The sequence below is a fragment of the Desmodus rotundus genome, chromosome 3 (assembly GCF_022682495.2).
Source record: "Desmodus rotundus isolate HL8 chromosome 3, HLdesRot8A.1, whole genome shotgun sequence".
NCBI lineage: Eukaryota > Metazoa > Chordata > Mammalia > Chiroptera > Phyllostomidae > Desmodus > Desmodus rotundus.
In genome coordinates this window covers 128,052,411-128,068,354 of record NC_071389.1, presented here as the reverse complement: position 1 = coordinate 128,068,354, position 15,944 = coordinate 128,052,411, and the positions used below count along the sequence as shown (strand labels likewise).

Genomic DNA, 15,944 nt, shown 5'->3' with positions numbered 1-15,944 from the left:
CGGCAGGGCTCCAAGCGTGACCAGTGGCACAGCCAACCTTGAGCATTGGGAACTCTGAGTCCTTATATCCCACAAGAGGTGGAGGTCCCACTCATCCTGGTGTCCAGACGGAATCCTTATCCAAGTGTATGAACTTGTGGCTTTGGGTGTTCTGGGCCCCTCGTGAGGATGTTCCTATTGCACTCCATCAGTCTTGACACAGCACTTGACATGACTGTCATGGCCAACAGGGACTCCATATTGGACTGTCGAAAGTGTCCAAAATCTGTTCTGCTCTTGCTCTATACACAAACATGCATACTTTTTAAAAAATACACATGCCTTATAAAATCATTTTAAAATATAATATTTTAAAAATGTTGTATTAGAGATTCAAGAACAATTCAGAAAACAAAGCCACAAGAATTAAGCTAAGAAATATTGAGAAATCCGAAGTTAATGAGGAGAATTTTATCCCAACATTGTTGTTAATTGTTATTCAACTAGGAGAGAAATACATGAATGAACTGGGGACTGGAAAGAACACATTATATTCAGTAAAACCTTCCTATCTGTGATGCAAATTTAAATTCTGTTCCCCCAGGGAAAATTTCAGACTGCTGACCCCAGCCCACCACTGATAGAGGAGGCTTGGGGACTATTAGGACTGCCTGGGAAGGAGTAAGTTTAGAAGCTTTTAGGATAACTTTACACAGTGAGGGGGAAGGGAGCCTCCTTCTGGTCAATTCCACAGAAGAGAATTTTGTCTTTTGCTGAAAGTTTTTCTTTGTCTATTTCACAACTGAAATTGCAACCAGATTCTCTTAATAAAAAAGACTGTGCAGTACCAACATACAAAAAGCAAAGAAAACACACTCTGAACTCCCTCAGCAGAGATGTGCCCCAACATACACACACTTCAAAGTGCAGAAAGTTCTGCACTGCTTCAATTACTAGAGAATCATTCTACACAACAGCTCACTTCCAAAGAACACACAGCCCACACATTAAATGTGTTCCCGAATTATGTGTAGACTTAGGACAAATCCTATAAGCTAAATAGCTTGAAAGTGAATTTTTTAAATGATCTTTATTAAAATATTCATTAATTCATTGTAGTCTAATATAGGTTTCTGTTAGCCTAATGTACCCTTCTAATACAATGTTTGAAATACGGAGCACTTCACAAATTTGCCTGCCATTCTTAAGCAACGGCTATACTAATCTTGAACGCATCATTCCAATTTCAGTCTGTGTGCTGCCAAAGCGAGCACTAGACTTCTAATATTTACAACAAGAAATGTACTATAGAAGCATAAATCCTGATTCACATATTTTAATTTACAAATACATCGATTTGATTAATGAAGTCATGTTTCTGTCCAAATCATGTTAAATTATATCCATAGCCAAATCCCTGAAATAAATTATGAGCTCATTCAGGAAACACCCTGCCAAGAGAGTATTTGGCACATAGTAGGCAGTCAATAAATATTGAAAATAATAAACACGTATTCTATCAAGGCACACATCAGATAGAGATTTTCAACAATGTGGTAACTGTTCAATTGAATGGTGACAACAGTCCAGTTAGTACCTTATCCAACACAATTAAGAGTTGCCTCCCTTTTATTAATTGAAATGCATTCTGGAGAGATACACCAATCAATGTTAATCAAGCTTACTATAAAAGGACAATAGTGCCATGGCAAATGTACTCTGAAGCCATATAATAATGATTTTAGAGTATAGTATCCCTTGTTCCCTCGGTTTATACTCATATTGAATTGTATGTCATAATGTAGGAATAATCATTTACCAAAAAGGATGAGGGTGGGTGGGGTTCAGACGCATCCTTTCCCATAACTGGAACAGCTTTCTAAATTCTCATTCACAGATGTTAAATGGGGAGTTTCCCTGTACGAGGCACTATGCTAGGCACTGGGTATACAAAAGTGAAAAGAGGTGTGATTCCTGTCCTCCATAAACTTCTATTTTAGTTGACAGAAGTTTAAAGTCATACATGCAACAAAGTATTATCAGTGCTGAGATACAAAATGAAAACACAAATGAGAAAGTTACCAGTTCAGAGTTAGGTCCAGAGAAGAAAAGCTGGTAAAAGTTCCCCCATTATACCTGGCTACATGGTTCCCTGCATTAAAAGGCATCTGAATGTCTCCAACTGCCACCGAGAACTGTAGGAAATGGTAAGGAAAATTAATGCAAGAAAAGAAGGCCCTCGAACATCTTGAGAAAGACTCATAATCATAGCCCTGTTTGCAATAGGCCAGGGGTGTCAAATTCATTTTCACTGGGGGCCACATCAGCCTTGAGGTTGCCTTCAAAGGGCCAAAATAATTTTAGGACTGTATAAATGTAACTACTCCTTAACTGCTAAGGAGATGAAATCATGTTCAGTCCTTTGAAGGCAACCGTGAGGCTGATGTGGCCCCTGGTGAAAATGAGTTTGACACCCTGGCAATAGGTCATTCCTTAACCACCAGGCAAACGCTTTCAGATACCAGAATGTAACACATGGGCACGCCTATACACACATGATACACTGCCTTACACTGCAGATATGTTTTCACTTTCGTTTTCAATCACCAGTCTCAGAAATAATCAAGGGCTTGGGACTCTGTATCACTAGGGCTGAAGCCCTCCTCTCTCCTACTCAGTTCTCCAAAGAAATGTGCTTGTCCCGTGTAAATAAGATCCCTGCAGATATGTTCTAAAATCTCAAATTATCTGAGTTCGAGGGGCCATGAGCTCCCTCTCTCAGCATTGCCTCCTTGAAGGCCACTCCCAGGCAGTTCTGACCATTACCAGCTGGGCATGTCGTCCACAGCAAGAATCCTGTCTCCTACTTGTTTCTTGGGATCTTCCATGGCTCCTGCCATAGTGCTGCACAGGGAGTTCATTAGGTGACTGGTGATAAACAGGATGAAACAACAAACAGAAACCCTCCAAAGATGTCCAGAATGGTAAAAGTCCCAAGATTTTGTCACAGGTTAGAAGTTCTGTGAAAAATCTGATTGGTAGACAAGATGGCCTATTAAATGTTATATACATTTCATATTCCCATTCTCTCTTTTTCATAGTACCTGAGGCAATGGAGGGTTGACTAGCTTGTATGCTCTCTATTTGTGCTCCCAGGAAGAAGTACAGAGACTCCTATTGGTGCCAAATAGGCATTTGATCTGATTAACATAAATCACTATATGGAGCAGGTTCTACCTGAGGCCTGACTGGGTGAAGTCCAAGTTTTTGTGAGACCTTATATGCAATTTATCCAGGGTTCTGATTTACCAATATCCCAAGGTGCAGCCATAGATGCCAGGTCTGGTAGGAGAACCAGGCACAAGAGCCCCAACTTCTGTTCACTAAACAGAGGGGAGCCTTTGATCTCAATGGGAGGTCACAATTCTGTTGCTCACACCCTATTCTGGATCCATAAAACTCATATTTGTTGCAAGAGTATTCAGATAATTAAGGGGCAAAGAGCTTATTTGCTTTAAGAAAAGCAAAGAACTTAATTTCAATGTCTCTGGTTATATGTCTCTGTTTGCTTTTTTCTTTTGTTGATTATGTTCCAGTTAAAGGTGAGATCATATGGTATTTGTCCCTCACCACCTGGCTTATTTCACTTAGCATAATGCTCTCCAGTTCCATCTATGCCATTGCAAAGGGTATAAGCTCATTCTTTCTCTCTGCTGCGTAGAATTCCATTGTGTAAATATACCATAGTTTTTGGATCCACTCATTTGCTGATGGGCACTTAGGTTGCTTCCAGTACTTGGCTATTGTAAATTGTGCTGCTATGAACATTGGGGTGCACAGGTTCTTTTGGATTGGTGTTTCAGGGTTCTTAGGGTATAATCCCAGCAGCGGAATTGCTGGGTCAAAGGCAGTTCCATTTTTAGTTTTCTGTAGAAACATTGAAATTAAGAACAATGTAACAATATCCAGAGGGAGTGGGGAGGGGATAGTGGGGAGAGGGGTCTATAGGAGCTACTATAAAGGACACAAGGACAAAATCAAGGGGGAGGGTAGAGGTGGGGGAGGAAGGTGGGACTGGCTGGGGTGGGATGGAGAGATGGGGTGAAAATGCAGATAATTGTAATTGAATAAAAATTAAAAAATAATTTTAAAAAATAAAATAAATAAATAAAATCTTTAAAAAAAGAAAAGCAAAGAGCAAGCTCAATTTATGGCAAGTTTTATTTGACTACTAGGTCAGTGGTTTAATTGTGCATGTTTTCAAAAATGTAACTGACAGTGTTTCCTGTGAGGATCATCTTGTAAACTAAATGTGCTGGCAGAGGAAAAGCAGTTTGTGGCACCCAAGACATTAGGGAAATTGGCAGCCACGGAAAACACCTGTAAAGCATCAGAAAAGGAATCCCCTTGCTCAAACGCTCTCCTGTCAAGTGGTCAGCTCTCTGTTGACCATGACCTTCTGGTAAATTTCAATATCAAGAAGTTGGAATAACAACAGCACTTATCCCAGTGCCATTTTGTTGAAGAAAAATATTATCTAACTCAGTAATCAGCCTTTGGTGTCTCGTGTACTCCCTGACAACAGCAACTTAAGGAAGAACAAAGTAGATGGGCAAACGCTTGGCACGGGGCGCAGGGGTTCACATGCCTTGTTTTCAAGTGGCCAAGACCTACACATCAAAGTGTGCTTGTGGGAACTGCAGAGCCTTGTGTGTTTACCTCCCCCCTTCAGGGATGGGACATCCAATGGTGCAGACGGTCCCCAGCTGAAGTTGCTGCTATTATGGTCCAAGTTGGTGCTGTCATTAAATTGACTCAAGACAACCTCTTCCCCTGGGATTCCCTAATGGGGCTATCAAGGTGCTCTGACAGGACTTCACAGCCGCAGCTACTGCTTGGCTGGGACCTACCCGGTAATGACATTGTACTTGGCATATTACCTCTAATCCCTTTCCCACACTGCTGAATTCTTGCAGGACATATATTCTTATCCTTATCTGTAGATCAGGAAACTGAACCTCAGAGAAGTTAAAAAGTGGGGGAAAAATGATTGGTAAAGCTAAATTAATCTGACTTGAAGATCAGTCTTTTTCCTCTATATGCATAGCCTCTGACTTTATACACTGCTAGGATTATAGCCAGGTACCCAACCTTCTTTTCAAAGAAACCCTGCTTTTCTGGATGGTTAATACTCTGGAGAGACAGTTGCTATACTAATGGTTTTTCCCAGCTAGAGGAAGACCCAATAAATTACCCACTCTGCTAAGCAAGGACCAGAGAGCATGGCATCTCCCTCAGACCTCAGGAGGGGAGGAACGAGGTTTGTGGAACACAGTAGAAATCAAACTTCTCTCAGACACCTCTAAGAGAAATCTGGTGTGCATCACTCATTCATTCATTCAACAAATACTTACTTAGCCGTTCCTCCATGCCAGGCACTCTATTATATGCTGGACTTAATTAGTAAGAGACAATGCCGGCTCTCAAAACACCATATCAGGAAGACAGACTAGCAAAAGCCCTCCGATGGGGGACTCCAAAAAAACACCCGGAATTATCTTCTGGAGGGCAGGCCCTTGTAGTACAGGCTTCTCCACTAGTTAAGTGTTCTAGGAACCCAGCTGTATCAATGTACTAGCTGGCATTGTTGTGAGAGGCTGAGTTCAGCTTCAGTGAGTTTTTTTTGAAGACTCTTTTAACACCTTTGCCCATTTCAATTATGGGTGATTTACAAGCCCACCTGCCCACACCGTGCTGAGTATTCAGCAGTTTTTGACCAAAAATGGCAAGAACCCCATGCCCTACCCTCCCTATTCACCTAATCTCACCCTGAACAACTTTTTTTTGTTTCCCTGAATGAAAAAAAGTCCTTAAAGGGAAACATTTTGCCAATGTGGAAAAGGTGAAACAAAAACGGCAGAAGCACTAAAAGACATCAAAATTGACGAGTTCAAAAACTGTTTGGGCAGTGGAAAAAAGTCTTGATAGGTGTACTGCATCAAATGGAGAGTGCCTTGAGGGTGACTGAAGTTTAAACATGTAAGAATAAATACACAACTTTTCATAAATAAATTCAGTTTTTGGGGTCCCCCCTTGTATTTCCACTCAGTGGCAAAGCTACTATTGGAACAAGCACGAGGTTATTGGACACAGAGCAGGGACAATCACTTGTCATGAGTGTTTAAAACAACTTCCAGGAGAAAAATAGCCCCTGGGCAGAGTCCTAAAGAACAAATTAGGGTGAGGCTGGCCATTGAAGGGTGGCAATTAGGAATTTTCTAGGCAGAAAAAAGAAACAAACCAATGTACAGAAATTTAGATGTAAGAGAGAACCTGCTTGATCCAAACCTACAAGCTCTCCTGTGTTACCAGAGCAGGTAAAGGGAGAAAATAATGACACAGGAAAATTATAAACAGCACAAGTCACAGAGGTCCTGGTGAGATGTGTTAGGTCTTTATCCTGGAGGGAACGTGCTCCTTCAACAAAAAGTTAAACTTTAGAACTTTTAGCCATCCAAGTAGATTGTCAGGGAGCTAGAACATTGCTCACCTGACCCATCTCAGGAGCAAAACACACTTGTACAGTTTGTCCCCCTGTGCTCCTCACTCAGCCCGAAGGAATGACTGTGCAGTTTCCCCCCTGGCAGGGATGTGATTCTCTGGCAGTCTCATGAATACTCAGGAGGGAACTGAGGAGAACAAAGCAAGGGAAAGCTGGTGCCAAAGAGGATTTCATTCATTCATTCATTCATTGGCGCATTCATTTGTAAAGTCATGCATGTAATCCAGGCAATACATAAATAATGGTTTAAAGCAGGGGTTGGCAGTCTACCACACGTAAAGTCAAATGTGGCCCGCCTGTTTTTGTAAACAAACTTTTATTGGAACACAGTTGTGTGTGTTCATTATATATTGTCTATGACTTTTTTCCAGTCCAAGAGCAAAGGTGAGTTGTTGCAACAGACGGTACAGGCCACAACGCTGAAAATATTTACCATCTGACCCTTTACAGAAAAAGTTCGCTAACCTCTGCTTAGTGGGTTTAAATACTGACTTTGTCACTTGGGTTCTGAATCTCAGCTTCATCTCCTGTAAAGCAGAGGTGATTATAATGGCATTACTTAATAGATTTGCTGTAAGGATTAAATAATTTTTATGTAAAAAGTACCCAGCACAAAGTAAGCACTGAATACATAGTTGTTTTTCTTTACTCTTTCACTAATGTTGCAGGAGTGGTGAGGAGATCGGGGCAAGGACTGTGCTGGGTATTGTATCCAGTCTCCATGGCTGCTGGGCTGTTTGAGATGCCTGTTACCTGGGCACATGGGCAGTAGGTATCCAGATGTGGTATACAGGTGGGAGTCAATCACATATGATATATTTAAAGCCACAGACCTGGATAGAATCACTGGGGGAAAAAGTATATGTGGAAAGTAGAGGAGGGTCAGACACCAAATCCACTGGAGGTTTGTGATCATAAATTTAGTTAGACTGGGTAAGCATTGTTGCATTTTTTTTTCAGCTACATTCAGTTGTGTTGATTCATGAGGTTGAATAGGAAGGAAGCTGAAATTACTGAGGGTTGGAATTTTTCCAGGCAAAACCAGTAAGAGAAATGGGGCAAGAGAGCTGAACATGTGCACATGGAAATTATTTAACAATAGACCGAGAAATCTTAACTAGGTAAAGACAGATGTTGGCCAGCGAGTGAGTAGTAAGGTTAATGGGCCGGGTTTCCTAATGGTGTTCAAGAATTACTGGAGCAGAGACACCAGAGTAAATGAACTAGAGAGATAAAAAGAGGTGGTCAAAGAATAGCATCCTTGACATGTAAATATTGGAGAACATAGAAGTAGTAATGGTGAGAAATTTAGTAAACTAATGGAGAAAATCCTTGGTGCATGGGGGAGTGATGGAGAGGGAAGTAGATGAATATGTATACATACAGGAAGTGGAGCCCGAAGTGGTATAGCCTAATTTCATGTGCTTCAAAAGACCAGGTGAACTGGGGAAGGGGTAGAAGTACTAGTATGGCAGGAGCCTTGAAGAAAAAGGTGGGCACCTACACTTCATAACTTCAGTCACACATAAGCAACTGACACAGAAAGCTTAACAGTAGCGGCTAAATGTAAATAATGTCAAGAGAGTATGATACTAAGATATCACTAGCTTAACTTAATAAAAGTTTATTTCTTGCTCAATAAACTCAATAGAAGTTTATCTCTTAAAAGAGGCAGGGCTTTTTCCATGTAGTTGTTCATAGACTCGAGTTGATGGGGTTCTCCCATCTTCAGTGCCTGGGTTCTAAGGCTGCTCTGAGTGTTGCTATCGAGACAGCAAGAGAGAAGGAAGAAGAGCACTGCATTATGGGTCATGCCTAGGAGTGGTTGGCATCAGTTTCTCCCATGTAATTAATATATATAAATATATATTTACATATTTACATATATACATATGTATGGTGGGGCAAAAGTAGGTTTACAATGGTGAGTATGCAAAACACAGTTTATTCTTGTATTATTATTAATTATTGTATTATTTCCCACATGAACAACTGTAAACCTACTTTGCCCAACCCTATATACATATAATTTTATTATATATATAAAACAAATGTAAATATATATAATTTTATATATTATAATATAATAATTTGGTGAGGAGTGGGGTTTGTATTTTGTGCCCAGATATAAAGGGAAATGAACTTGGTGACTTGCAGTAGAAGTCTAGGGAATACTCTAGTCAGCGTAATTTGGTAGAACTTTACCAGAAAAAAAACATAATACATTAAAAAAGTCATGAACTTAGAACAATTTGATTTCAAAATCAAGTTTTACCTATCATATGCTGCCCTATGACCTCGAGTAAGTCATGTAACTTATTCTTACTTATAAAATTGGGAAACATAACAGTTCTTCTGCCTCAAAGGTACCGTGTATTAAAAATGTCCTAAGCATTGCATAAATGTCAGCTATTATTATTATTATTACTACTGAGAACATAATTGACGTCTGCCCTCTTCTTGCTCCTTTAAAGTAACTACCCATCCCTGGACAAACTGGGATTATAATTCTGTAAAATGCTGCTTCAAATACCAACATTCCTGATCCAAATATCTGCATACAAGCATTCCACTTACTCACCCGAGTCTTGGCTCTGGGCAACCTCCCAGGTCCCCACTTTGGTAGCATACTTAGCTCTCATTTTCTGCCTATCTCATAATATTGAGACCCAAGTTCCAAGTTTCCATTTGTTTTGGCCCTCTGACACATCTGCTGCACACATCTACTTCTGTTAGTTCCTGTGCCTTTACAGTCAGTGACTCAGCTCACCGCCATTGTGCTTTTGAAGGATTTTGTGTACAGTTGTGCAGGTTGCGTACTGCATAACCCTAGAGGCCATCACTCACGGAGATGACCAAGTTATCACTGACCAAGTGTTTTGCTCTATCAGGACTATACACTGCCAGAGAGAAGTCATGTGTCCTAAGGAAGAGACCCCTTTCCCTCCATCACACTGAGGTGCCATGTGGAGTTGGTGTGGCGCCTCATGGGAGGTCTTCTCCTGCCTAAGCAGCAAAGAGAATCACGTAAACTGTTCAGTAAGATTAAGCACAAAACTCAAGAAACCAGAACTGGGTCAGGGCCTTGTCTCTTACAAACCATAGACACACAAAATATTTACTAATCCCTAATGACATGGAATTGTTGATTAAAAGAGCAACGCCACAGTAAAACACATATTGAAATTTCTTATACATGTCAGTGCATTCGTTATTATTCATTATTACATTATTACATAAACATGCATGTAGATTTCCCACTGTAATGCTTTGTTTCTTTAAAAACAACAACAGTGGGGTGGATTGACTGTGGTGGGGGGCAGGGTAGAGGTGAGCAATGGTGAAAAGGGAGGGGCAACTATAACTGAAAAACAATTTTTCTTAAAAAGAAAGAAAAATAAACCAAAGACAAACATTTTATAAAAAAAAGAAATCATACAGCTTATTTTGCTGAAAAATTTTAAAAGTTCATTTACTTAATATAGTTTAAGAAAAACAACAACAACAAACGGTGTTTCAAAGCCAAGTTAAAACACTCCATTCCGTTCCAGTTAGAGGAAAAACGAGTGAGCCCAAGTTCCTTCTGGGCCAGAGGCAGGTGCTGCTTTGTCCTGTGGACCACAGCTCACACTGATGAGTCCTACGTAACTGATGCCCAAAGATCCTCCTCGAGTTGAGAACTGCAGGTTGAGTCAGATGCAGACTTATAGCAGCCAAAATGCATATTACCTAAGAGGAAATTGCCCCTGAAGAGAATAAATAAGGAACGTAATGCCTGCGTTTCTGCCTATCTCAGTACAGGTAAGAAAACATACCCTTTCACAGTATGTTAACCCAGTTAGTTATGTAGCTACTTTCACCTCTGCCTAAAGACATGGTTGAACATCTACATTCTTCTTAAAAGGACAAACACTGTAGGACCCCACTTATGGCAGGGATCTAAAACAGTTAAATTTATAGAACCGGGAAGTACAATGGTGGCTACCAGGGGCTGGGATGAGGGGAAAAGGGGAGTTGTTTAATAGGTATAGAGTTTCTGTTTTGCAAGACAAAAGAGTTCTAGAGATTGGTTGCACGAAAGTGTGAGTACACTCACCAATACTGATGAACACTTAAAAATGATTAAGATGGTAATTTTCTTTTTGCCATCACATTGTCCATCTCAGAACAGCAAAGACTGGATCCGACTGTATCATTCATACCTGACTATTTCTGACTTAGTACTGTTTTCTTAGTACTGCTCAGCAATACATTGGATATGCCGCCCCAATCCACCCAGTGCAGGAAGAAGGAAAGAGCAAAGGGAAGGAATCCTCAGAATTTTATATGAATTTATAATATTCTGTGACTTTACTTAAGCATCTTGCTTTTTCCATCATTCGGTTATAATGGATAGTTTGTCATTTTTCACTTTCCAGCTTCTGAGCTACACCAGAAGGAACAATCTAGCAAAGAGGGGAAAATGATTGAGTGGTACGAGGCACTAATTTCTGAAGTGTAGCATTTCTCTTTGCCAAATCCTTTCCCTTGTCAAGTTTTTGCTGGAATCAATCAGTTATTTTTGGAATTGTTAAACATAGTACTAAAGCAAGGAAATTATGGCACAAATAATATCACGATACTATTCAGAAAGAAAATAATAGATGATTAAATTCCTCAATGCAGTCATCCTAGGATACTGTTTTCTAAAGAATTATATGATGTAGATGTTTAGGAAACCATCTTCTCTCCAGAGGAATGCTCCTCTATTAACTTAAAAAAAATCAGAATGATGCTCCACACAAATAGGACATGTTCTTGGTTTTCAAATAAGTGTTTTTCATTTGAATAACAAGAGTACAAGGAGAATAACATTCAATATCTAATTTCATATTTTTGAGGACTTCTCTCACTTTGATTCTCTTAAATCTTCAAAGAAAATCCAGTTCCTTCTTGCATCTTTATTTTAATCTTTATTGCTTTTTCTGATTATAAGAATAATGCAAGCTACCATATAAATTCAAATATCTCAGAAAGCAAAGAATCCTGCAGTTACTCAGAACTGCTATCCTCTTCTAAAATCTCTAACTACAGCTTCAAATTTTCTCAATCTATTAACGCTCTTCTGACCTCTCTCCTTCGAGATCAGCCCAGTGCCTTTTTCCACGCTACACCCCTACCTCTCCATGTGCAGGCAAACATGCCCCATAATGTTAAAAATGCCCTTTGGCCCCTCAGTCCCTTTTAGGACTATAAGTTTTCTCTCTTCTCTTTCTCATATAAATATCTCCAGAGTAAGGTGTATTCATGTCTTAGATCACTATGATCTGATTTCTTCCCCTTTTATTCAACTGAAGTCACGAGGTTCTAATGTCCAAATATAATGAATGCATTTATTATCTCAGAAAACTCTCCAAATTTAACACTGCTGATATCTCCCTCCTTAATCTGATTACTTTTCTCTGTCCTTGTTCTCTTTCTACATCCAACAATGCTTTCTTGATCTCTTTTATTAATTTCTCTTCCTCCGCTTGTCCTTTTTATGTTGATGCTTTGTCTTTGGCCCTCTTTCCTTCTCACTTTACGTAAGTTTTCTTATCTGATATCTAACTGGTCTCATGGTGTTTACAACCACCTATTACAGACTGGTAAGTCCCAGATCACATTCACCTCCAGGCCTTACCAAGATCTTCAGACTCCATACTCCTGCATGTACCCATATTTCCCAAAGGCACCTTGAAACCAACATTGTCCAGAATGAACCCATCATTGCCTCCCCCTTCCCCAAGAGACCTCCTCCTTCTGTGTTCCCGGCATCAGCCATTGGTGACATCACCCACCTGGTCACCCAAGCGAGAAACTGGGCAGTCATTTCTACTTTTCCTCTTCATTCTTCCCATAGACCTAACCATTCACGATATTAGAAATCCAGATGGTAGGGGTTTTTTTGTTGTTGTTCTTGTTTTGTTTTTGTAGAGAAAGGAGGGCATAATAATTGGACACTGGTAATATTGTAATTCTTGATATGAACAGGGCTTACATGGAAGTATTCATTTTAGGATCACTTGTCCAGCTGTATATCTATAATTGTGCAAATTTTGGTATGGTATGATATACCAAAAATATTGTATATTTCAATAAGAAAATCCTTTATAAAAAGGAAAACAACATCTACATCTTAATAGAATGTAGTATTGTATATAATTGAAAAGGGGATATCAATATACAGCTATATTTTAGAGAAGCAGTTCTGAGAAACTGGGTATCACAGCACATATGCCTTAAAAGCTATTACCACTAAATTACTGAAAAACTATCAACCACTGACAAGTGTCCAAGGCATACATATTTACTACCACAAAGAACTCATGCAGAAATTTTTATTTAGACACAATTGAAAAGCTTCTCTTTGTGTAGAATATGCTTTACTTTTCAAATAAAGCCAAAATCAGAAATGGTTCTAGGTCATTTTTTTTCCAGCTGACATTACTTGGGAGTTGCGATTCAATTTCATTTGTTTTAGAGCCTGGTGAATGCTTCGGTCCGAGGGTTCTGGAAGGCTCTTCCTGGACTTTGTTATAGACCTTTACAAAATTTCTCACTGTGTATGAGTACCTGGAAGACATTCTAAGGTTTTATCTTCATATTCTGATGCAGAATGAGAATGCATAAAAAATTCTGTGCCTTTCATAGGCCAGAAATGGTGTAGCAGCTTCCAGGTGTTTTTCTGTGTGTGTGTCTTGGGGTTCAGGATTTTATATTGAAAGAGCTTTACCTTTAAAAATAAGAACCATCAGCCCTGGCCAGTGTGGCTCAGTAGGTCGGGTGTCATCCCATAAACTGAGAGGTCATGGGTTCAATTCCTGGTCAGGGCACGTGCCTAGGTTATGGGTGTGGTCCCTGGTCAGGGCATATATGAAAGGCAACCACTTGATGTTTCTCTCTCATATCAATGCTTCTCTCCCTCTCTTTCTCCCTCTCTTCCCTGCTCTCTAAACCCCCTCTCCCTTCCTATCTCTCTAAAAGCAATGAATAAATGTCCTTGGGTGAGAATAAAACAAACAAAATTTTAAAGTACCATCAATATTAGATCAGTGCATTTTGATGGTAAGATTGGTATCCGAATGAGCCACATTCATCTGGTGGTCCAGCAGGAATAGCAAAAGAGATAAAAGTTGAACCACCTCTGGCTACCTGATGCCTCCACTTGTAGTTACACATGGCAGCAGCCAGTTGCTCCCCTATCTTCCTCACTCACAGCTACTGTACAGGTTTCTTGGGCAGCCATAGCAGGGTGGCCGCAGCTTGTGACAAAAGGCAGAGAGCCCATAGGTGCTTTTCTTCCCAGAGATGTATAAGCTCCCCACTCTGTCACCTCCTACAACCAAGTTTTAATATATTTATTAATATATCCATAGATACATTCTCCCTGACCTCATAGAATTCTAAGCCTAGGTAGGAACTCAGATATTGGAAAACCCCCTTACTCTGCAATTTTGATAAATTGGCCTTTGCCATATTCTCCCATATACAAGTTTCTACTTCAGGAAATTACTTAGATCCACAGTTCCTATAAAATGTTGTTTCTCCACTTACTCTTGTCAGTGCCCTTCCAGGAACCCAAATCTGCCCCTTAACCCCTGTCAAATGTTACTGAAACCTTTCCCTGAAGTTGGCTGTTTACCTACTAGCTTGATTTTCTGGCTGCCTGTCTGCCTGGCCGCCTGGAGTTATAACTGAGTTGTGCACTTCTCACTATTGTGTTTCACCTATCAGTTGGAATATGATTATTTTCTTCAACTGGACTCCCACGTTTATTTTTGCTTATTTTTTAAGTTACAGTTGACATACAACATCGTATTCGTTTTGGGAATACAACATAGTTATTAGACATGTATATATCTTACAAAGTGACCACTCCTGCTTTTGCAGCGTAAGCTCCCTGCCACAGGGACTGCGGTCAGGAAGAGAGGACTTGTCCATAGTTCCAGCAGTCCAGTCTAGAGTTTCCCTGAGGGACACACACTAAGACGGCCCGTTATCCTTGCCTCCGGGCATTCACACCTCTGTGTAATTCTCTCTTGGGTGTAATTAGAAACAGTGACTTGTTTGGCACCAGCAGCAATCAGCAAAGGTGATGTGCTGTCATACCCCTGATTTGCATATGATTGTAACTTCCACCTTGCTGGGAGACTCTGTTGACTGTCTCCCTCATTAGCTTTGGTGAGGCCAGCTGCCATATGGATGCCCATGTGGCAAAAACCTAAGGATGGCCTCTGGCAAACAGCTAGAATCTGCAACTCTTCGTCCAACAGCTCACAAGGAACTGAATCCTGACCGTGAACCCGGAAGAGACACCTTCCTCAGTCAAACGTCAGCTGAGACCCCAGTCCTGGCCAATAACCTTGGTTTGTGAAAGACCCCGATACAAAAGGCCCAGCCAATCCATGCCCAGACTCCTGAGTCATAGAAACTGTGAGATAATAAAGCTGCATGTTGTTTTAAGTTACTAAATTTCTGGTAACTTGTTACATAGCAGTAGATTATTAATATAGTTTCCAATACCTACCCAACTCCCAGAGGTCACTGAATTTAAGTGGGTTAGTCCCAGGACAGTCCCAAGTTGTCACATTTTTAATAATAAGCCTTAAACTTGATAGGCTTTTGAGTGTGAGGAAAAAGTAATATACCTACAAAGATCAATTTCTAATGCTTTTAAATTCTGCTCTTTTTGAGTTTCTAGGTTGAGTTAGTGAACAGTTAGTGAATTTCCAAACATTTCTTTCATTACAATTGGCAGAGACATTGTTCATTGTCATACATCACAGCAAACTGTATTTTCCAAAGATTGCTGCAATAGAATCCCACCCTGTATGCTCTTGTGCGATGGGACCTTGCCGCCGATCCATCAAAGATGGAGTCTAATTCCCCTCCTCTTGGATCTTGGCCAGGCTTCATGACATGCTCCCAATCAATAAAATGTGCAGACGTGCAGAAGCAATGCTGCATGATTTTTTTGTTTGTATTGTTGACACTATTACAGATGTCCCCATTTTCCCCCAATGCCACATGATTTTTGAGGCTAGGTAGGTCACAAAAAGCCACACAGCTGCTGCCTGGTTCTATTGTTACTCTTCCTCTCAGGACCCTTCCTTTCAGCTTGTTCCCTGTCAGAAGCCAGCTACCGTGCTGTGAGAAGCCACAGCCAGATGGAGAGGCCACATGTAGGGCTCCAGATGACAGGTTCAGCTGAGCCCAGCCTTTAAGTCAGGTAGAGTGAAGAAGCTCCCTGATGGTTCCCCCATGGTTCCCCCATGGTTTGGATCATTCCAGCCATTTGAGTTTCCCCAGACAAACTCCCAGACGTTGTGGAGCAGGGACAAACTGTGATGGTCAGTATTACAAATCAAACACTAATCTAGAT

The 15,944-nt window shown here is 40.4% G+C and overlaps 1 non-coding gene across 1 annotated transcript; it reads right to left on the bottom strand.

Annotated features, from left to right (window-relative positions):
- Positions 1 to 1,146: 1,146 nt before the first annotated feature.
- LOC112322172 (U6 spliceosomal RNA) lies at positions 1,147 to 1,253 on the bottom strand. The gene has a single exon (XR_002976616.2). It is a non-coding gene; the product is annotated as a U6 spliceosomal RNA (small nuclear RNA).
- Positions 1,254 to 15,944: the final 14,691 nt, after the last annotated feature.